The following is a 7,341-nucleotide window of genomic DNA, read 5'->3' on the forward strand; positions in this document are numbered from 1 at the left end:
GAGTCTGGTGACACCCAGATCCTGTGAGGAGGATTTAGTGGCCCCTTGAGGTCTCACTGTGGATATGAGGTCCAAGAGGCTGATTTCAGAAATGACATCAAACCTCATCACAAGGAATGGTTGCACACAGATGGCATGGTGCTGAATGCATAGTTTGGACTACAACTATGTGTGAACATATTCAGGTTTTAAACTTTATTTAAACAGATTGGAAACCTCCTTGCTCAACCAGGCAGCCTGCAACAGCATGTGAAAGTGACAGCCAGGTAAAGTGCCATCATTAGGAGTATTTCCATCGTGTCTATGGCTCTTTGTTAACAGGCAGGCATGCTGAAACAATGCATGCAGTATTTTCAGATTAATACAAAATGTATATGAGTGGCCTTTGTAAGTTTGCTGTGTGTTCAGGAAAACTCAAACAAGGATCTGACCTGAATTTGGAATTAAGTGGTCCTCCCAGCTAAGTAAAAGCTCATTTTTCGTGACAGGAATCCATTTATTAGGTGAACCAAAAACCCCATAAGCAGACAGTTTTAGGATTTCAAAGTGCCTTCATACAGGTTCTGGGAAACAACTTGCAGAACATGCAGGAATTTATACAGAGATGTTTAATAAATCAAAGCGACACTTACAACAATGAACATCACTCAGTTTAGGTGATTAGTTCTTTACAGTCATTAGGATTGGAGACCAGAGCGTGTGGACTAGTCTCTTTTTATAGATGATTGATGGGATGAGAGAGATCAGAAACAATATTGTAGACAACAGATGAACAGAGAATATTAAAAAAGCAGTGGGGGGAGGATTGAAGCCCTGCTGAAAGATTAAAGAATAGAAAGAAGTACAAATGAGCAAATCAATTATTGTGTGAAGATTTCTAGTATGTTGTTTAATTCATATTGGCCTTTCTATATTTAGTTTCCTCACAGTTTCTCTTTTTATTGATGTTTCTTTTAGTTCCCTCTCTGGAATCTGATTCTAAGATGCATCATTGAATGATCCTTTGAGGGGAAATGTTACAAAATGAGACCCAATCTAGCAAACATCTTCTGACATGAGCTGTCTTCCCTTAACTAAGCAAAATTCAATGACGCCGTTTCCTAGTATGGAAATCGTTCAAAGAAGCAGAAAGTTTGGAAGTGTGAGCTCCGGGGTGTGCATCTGCTCGGAGAGACAAGGGCAGGGCAAGGAAAGTTGCTAACTTCAGACGTGCTTTTTCCCCCTACCAAAATTGATGTGCGCTGTGGGATATGTCATTGAATGACATGGTATGGATGGGTTGATGGTTGGACTGGATGATTTCAGTGGTCTTTCTGACCTTATTGATTCTGTGATATTAGCACTGAGAAGGTGAGGCAGGCTGAAGGATGGTCATAGAGTCATGGAGAGCTAAGTGGGATATGAGAAGGTTATAAGTACGAGGATTAGGCCAGGTGTGTGCTTGGGGTTGGGTGTCAGTGTGGAGGATCCTTTGTGCTTAAGGGAGGGAAGCACCATGGGATGGGAAAAAGAACAGAAAAGGGAATAAATGCACCTTTAAAAACTGGCATGCTGTAAGCACAGACCATAGACTCTAAAACAATGGCACTGTGTTCCTGTGCTTACTTTAGGATCTTACAGAACTGAGCCCAGACTGCACAAGAATCAGTTCCCCTCTGGAGCATATTTTAATAAACTTTCATGGTAAAGTGTCCCGTTGTGCAATGCCTGGCTTAGAGATGGCTATAGCATCACTGTTACTACCTTCAATGTAAATACTGATGAATGCTGCCACCTCTACCAGAACCTCAACACTCAGAATTTGCAGTGAAATGTTAGGGGCTTGTCTAAAAATACTGTTTGTAAAGTGCTGCACAAAATATCAAATTCTTCCCGGAAAGTTCTTTTTAACGACAATAGAAAACATTCACCAGTACCTTGTTTGTGAAAACAAGGAGTGGTGACTTTTAGCTCTGCTCTGCAGGACACTACAGTGCATCAGGAGGTTCCTGTTACCACCACTATAAACTCAGGAGAGGAGGAACGTAACTGCTGCTGCCATGAACCACTGTGATGGTTGGTTCATACCAAAGCTTTCCAACCTTAAAAATGTTTACTTTTATTTGGGGCCCTGAAGAAGGAAAGCCACACTGCAGTGGCTTGAGCATCTCACTCCCATTGCTCTCCCTGACCCGGCTTTAAGCATCCACCACAGCTAGGACATAAGAGCCTAAGAGATGGCTGGTTTGATGACAGTGCAGAATGAAAAATGGAACACACAGGTTTGGAAGCAGCTAAGCCAAACAAGTATTGGTTAAAGAGGACCTGAGAGAAGCAGATAAATAGTGCTGAATGCAGGAACTGGAGATGGGACTTTCAAAGGAAGAAAATGGTAGAATTCAGGGAGTGTGGGACAGGAAATTCCTTAGGGACCTGTGCACAGATCCAGTGACTAATTTACAATCTATTAGTCCCACAGTTATTGACCCAGACCTCACGTTTAGCATTGCTACTCAAGAGACAGTTTTATAAAAACCATAATCAATTTTATTCGTGGTTGCCATTATTACATGGAGAAAAGCACAGAGGGCTGTGTTGCTTCAGTGAGAGACTGTATTATTTTTTTTTAATGAAAAAAAATGCTTGCTTGACTTCAGCTGTGTAAAAAATGATCTTAAATTGTATATCAGTGTCCACAGAAAAATTGCTTCTCATAAAGAAAATCCAGGGATAAAATACAGATCTAGGAGGATGAGTCAGAAAAAGAAATTGCTGTCCGGGGAAGCTGAGATTGAAAAAAACTCAATCTCCAACCAAACTGGCCCTGCTCATCATTCTCGACCAGCCAAATTAAACACAAAGCCAAGATAAACATAACATTAGTACCAGGACTGCTAGATATTTCATCACCTCCATGAGGTGTGAGGACCAAGGAGGTAGGACATGGGCTGCAACTGTGCTGCTTCAGCAATGCATCCTTCAGGTCACTGCCAACTCTTTGCCATATGTAGTATCAAATAGTTGTAGGGGTTTTTTTGTTTTGTTTTGTTTTTTGTTGTTTTTTTACAAAAAAATATATTCTTATTTAGAACTCTGCACACCTCAGAACAGTAATGTAGGTGCATGATTCTTGCTCAAGTAAGATTTGTTGGCTCCATCAGAACTGCATGGCAGTATTCATAGCAGCTGTGCACAGTTGCACCTGGAATGATTTATCTCTGTTATTTTATTCATCAATTAATTACATCACATACTATATATTCCGCCAAAGATTTCCCAGATATTTAGGATATGTATTATTCCATGATATCGTATTAGATACCCCTGGAAACCCATCTGGAAACATGATATCCCACTGTCACACTGAACAATACCTGACTCCCATTCAAGTAGCAGCACTGCAGTGAATAAAGAAAAATAAGAAAAAAAAAATAGTCAAAATTTCCAGAAAATTATTTTAACATCTGTTTTGGAGGCACTTTTATTATTATTATTATTTTTAATTCAAATGTTGTTTTGTTTATGGTTGCCTCTAAATACATGTAACATAGCATGGAGTTCAACCTTCATTATGGATTTGCTGCCTCAATAAAAAGTGGTTGCCATCCTGTTCATTATATTTGGCCTGCTTGGGGATTGCAAAAATAAATAAATTAGTAGTGCAGCTTGTGTCATCAGCACTGCAGCAAGAGGAGAAAAAGCATGCATACTGGCTGAAGGGACACCAAGACCCCCATGCCAAGTCTTGCAGCACAGCATGGCTGGATGGCTTGGCACCTGGGAGAAACAGTGCCTTTCTCAGAACTCAAACAGGAGCTGGTGAATACCTGGAGGTTTGAGCACTACAGGCTTGGCACTGTATGTCAGCAAAGCCTGTGAAGGCACTGCAAAGAAATTATATTAGTTCTACCTTTTCAAAGTAAAAATATCTGCTTTAGGATGGCTGAACAGAATTCGGCCCTTGGGATTCATAGCCTATGCAGGTTAAAGTGAGAGCTGTGCACATTAAATTGAGACTTTGAGGTAGGCCATCGCAACTTTCCTAAAATGGTGTTACCCTGCAGTCACATTTTGTTTGTTTTTAATACTCTATATATTTACTGCAGGAGCTTTGATGCATGTTTTTCAGCTTGAAAGCAAAACTACTTTTATCCACTGCTTTGCAGTTTTAATGCTTTTAGCAGGCAGCTTCAAGACACAAAAACGGGCTCATAAGGCAGTGCAGCTAACAATATCCGGAGCTCTGATAGGGAAGATTTAAAAGAACACTCAAAAGGCAGAAAGGGACAGAAATCGTGGCTGGGGCAACCACACACCTTGGGCTGGGGACAGGAGTAAAGCTCCTCAGTGGCAGGTTGCTCTTCGAGGTCTCGTTGGTGCTTATGTGCCTTCACTTGAAAAGCCTGGCACCAAATCAGTATCAGAGAGGTTGCTGGGCACAGTGTGTGCCACTGGAGCTGAATTGCTTCCCTTCCTAATTAGCCAAGTTCTGCCGTGCTCTATCTATTTGCATAAAGCCTTTGAAGAATTACTTCTGGGTTATAGCAGCGGGGACAAGGGAAGAGTTCTTGCACGTCCAACAGAACTTTCTGCCGCCTGCATTTATTCTGGTTTTTGTTTGTTTGCTTGTCTTTAAATTTTAACAATGCTTTTGATCTGAGCCCAAGAATTGAAACCATCACTGGGATTTTGCTGCTAGAGAGAATTATGAAACAAAATGCAACCGCAACACTTTAAATGTTGATTTAAGTGGTGTCTAGACCTCATGCTGACTTTCTGCACCAAGCTGAATTTCACAAAGAGAATGCCCCTCCTCCCCCTCCCAGAGTTGATATTAAAAGTCAATTCCCACTACTCTCACTCAACTCTGGTCCTTCTGTATAGAGAGGAATAATAGGGCTTCTGCTTTCCTACTTTTATTTGCACTTTGGAAAAGGCCTGTGTTTAATGGAAGTGGAGGGAGCATTAAAAAAGAAGCACAAACATGTATAAGAATTTTGAGTTATTAGTTTAATTAAAGAAAGCCACAGAATGGTAGCAGTGGGAAAGGCTGAGCATTGAATTTTGCGTATTCCACAGCACTGATGCTGGGTCTGAAGAAAGATTTCCTGGCCCTCCTAGAGACCACGTTATGCTCTTGTAGGCACTGTGCTGGTGCCTGATGCAGGCAACTATTTCTAATAATCACTGTTTTTATTAATGTTGACAATTAGAAATTGTTGTTTTTCCTTTACCTTGGGAATTTATGATAGCATGTTGTTCATTCGTGCTCTTCTGCTTGATGGTGGAGGATGAAAAGCATCATCGAGGAAGGGTTTGAAATGCTTTCCATGATCAGAGATTGAGGACTGTGCATGGTGGAAGAAAAATGTCCAGGGGAAATGTTTTCTTAGTGGAAATTCTTATTTTAGTAGGAAAATAGAAATGAACAAAGTAATGCAGTCAGGATTCCCATGCCTCTCACATCCCTGAACATCTAATAAATAGGAAGGAAGGAAATCAACTTTCTACAGGCAGATAGTTACAGGACAAGGGGGAATGGCTTTAAAGTAAAAGAGGAGAAATTTAGGTTAGATGTTAGGAAGAAATTCTTTACTCAGAGGGCAGTGCTGACCAGAGAGTGTGGATGCCCCATCCCTGGAGGTGCTCAAGGCCTGGTTGAATGGGGCCTGGGCCCTGATCTGGTGGGGTTCACCCAGCCCATGGCAGGGCTTGGAATTGGATGGGCTTTAAGGTCCCTTCCAACTCAAGCCATTCTGGGATTCTAAGATTCTATGTTTCTGCTGTTTATTTTGGCAACAAAGTTATCCAACCACTGTCATGTACTACACTCGATAATAATTCCAAATAAATCACTGACAGCATAGTCCTTTAGGTTGCTCTTTTCCTACTTTTATACTAGACAGCACTGCCAAAAAAAAAAAAGGCACCTCTTGTGCCTGGAGCTGCTCATTAATGTAGGAAAAAAAATGAGCCAGAAGAATTTGTTGTCTAAATAGGCAACACATAGTGAAAGAGATGTTACCACCCACATGCTTCAAGTAGGAAGCAAAAGGAATGCTGAGAGTAAAGGATCTGTTCAAGGCAATATGATTCTGCTGAAACTCTCCAATACAGCAACATTTCTTTCCATCACATTTAACAGTTGTTTTCATCTATTCACTCTCAATTTTAAAGGACTGATTAGTTCCTCTTTACATTTTTATCCATATTTTGTGTAATCCACCTAAACTGTCACGGAAAAGCTTTTTGTATCTGATGAGCAAGACAGCATCAATAAGATGAGTTTGGAGAGGTAGGGAAAGTTCCACTCCAAAAAAAAGAGCAGCTGGACCCAAGCCCTTCATTGCTTTTGAAGCCTTTTACTATGCACAGCAGCATGCTTTGTGCAGCTTCCATGCCTTGAAAGAGTTGGCTGTGTCCTCGTGGACAAGGAAAGCAAGATGGAATACGTGGGCTAACACCTTTTAAGAATCAAAATATGAGAAGGTCAATAAAGTATTAAACAGCACCCAGGATAACAAGTTAAGATTACTAGGTGCCATGTAACGTTTTTTTAACGTATCATGAGCTGTGCACAAGGGCATATCTAAATAAAATGCATAGGAAATAGCATCACGCAAATATGATCTACATTTTTTCTTGATCAAAGAGGCTGAGGGAAAAAAATAATTAAAAAGTAAAAGCCTTATGCAATGAGATTTAAAAGAAAACTTTGGAGGCTGACAAGACGCATCTGGCACAACTTCAAAGTCCATCAAAGTACATATAATCAATGTTTGTCAATAGCAGTTTTGCATCCTTTAATTTATCTTTCATGGGTATAAAGCACGATGTTATTAGGATCCCGTCCATACCTTAATTCTGTTTGAGATTTGATGAATCAGGGCTCCATTAAAATTCAGTGCAAATCAGCTTACTCAAGGACACGTTACATAAAGTTGTGCATTATCTAACTCCTTTCATCTTGCTGTCTTTCCAGCTAGTTAGAGGACCTGGTATATCTTAAACCTGCATGTGCGGTCACCAACATATTAAATCTCAAATGTGTTTTGCTTGTAGGCACCTGCTTAAAGTATATATGTGAGGCACAAGTGTCACACTATTTATTTTTTGATGTATGAAAACTACTTTATGATGCTCCAAAATGAGCGTACAATTTATTGTAGACTATTCAAGTCTTCTCAACAGAAATGTTCTTTTCCTCCTGGTGATGTAAAATGTTCTCAGCTTTATAAACATAGAGAAGAAATATTACCAAGGACTTCTATATTTCTATTATCCTTGTCCTTCGTTCCTGGGCTCCAAAATATTTGGGAGAAAAAGTGTGTTTTTCACGTTCTCATAACATGAGAACAAACA

This window comes from Tetrao urogallus (assembly GCF_951394365.1).
Source record: "Tetrao urogallus genome assembly, chromosome: 5".
NCBI classification, from domain to species: domain Eukaryota; kingdom Metazoa; phylum Chordata; class Aves; order Galliformes; family Phasianidae; genus Tetrao; species Tetrao urogallus.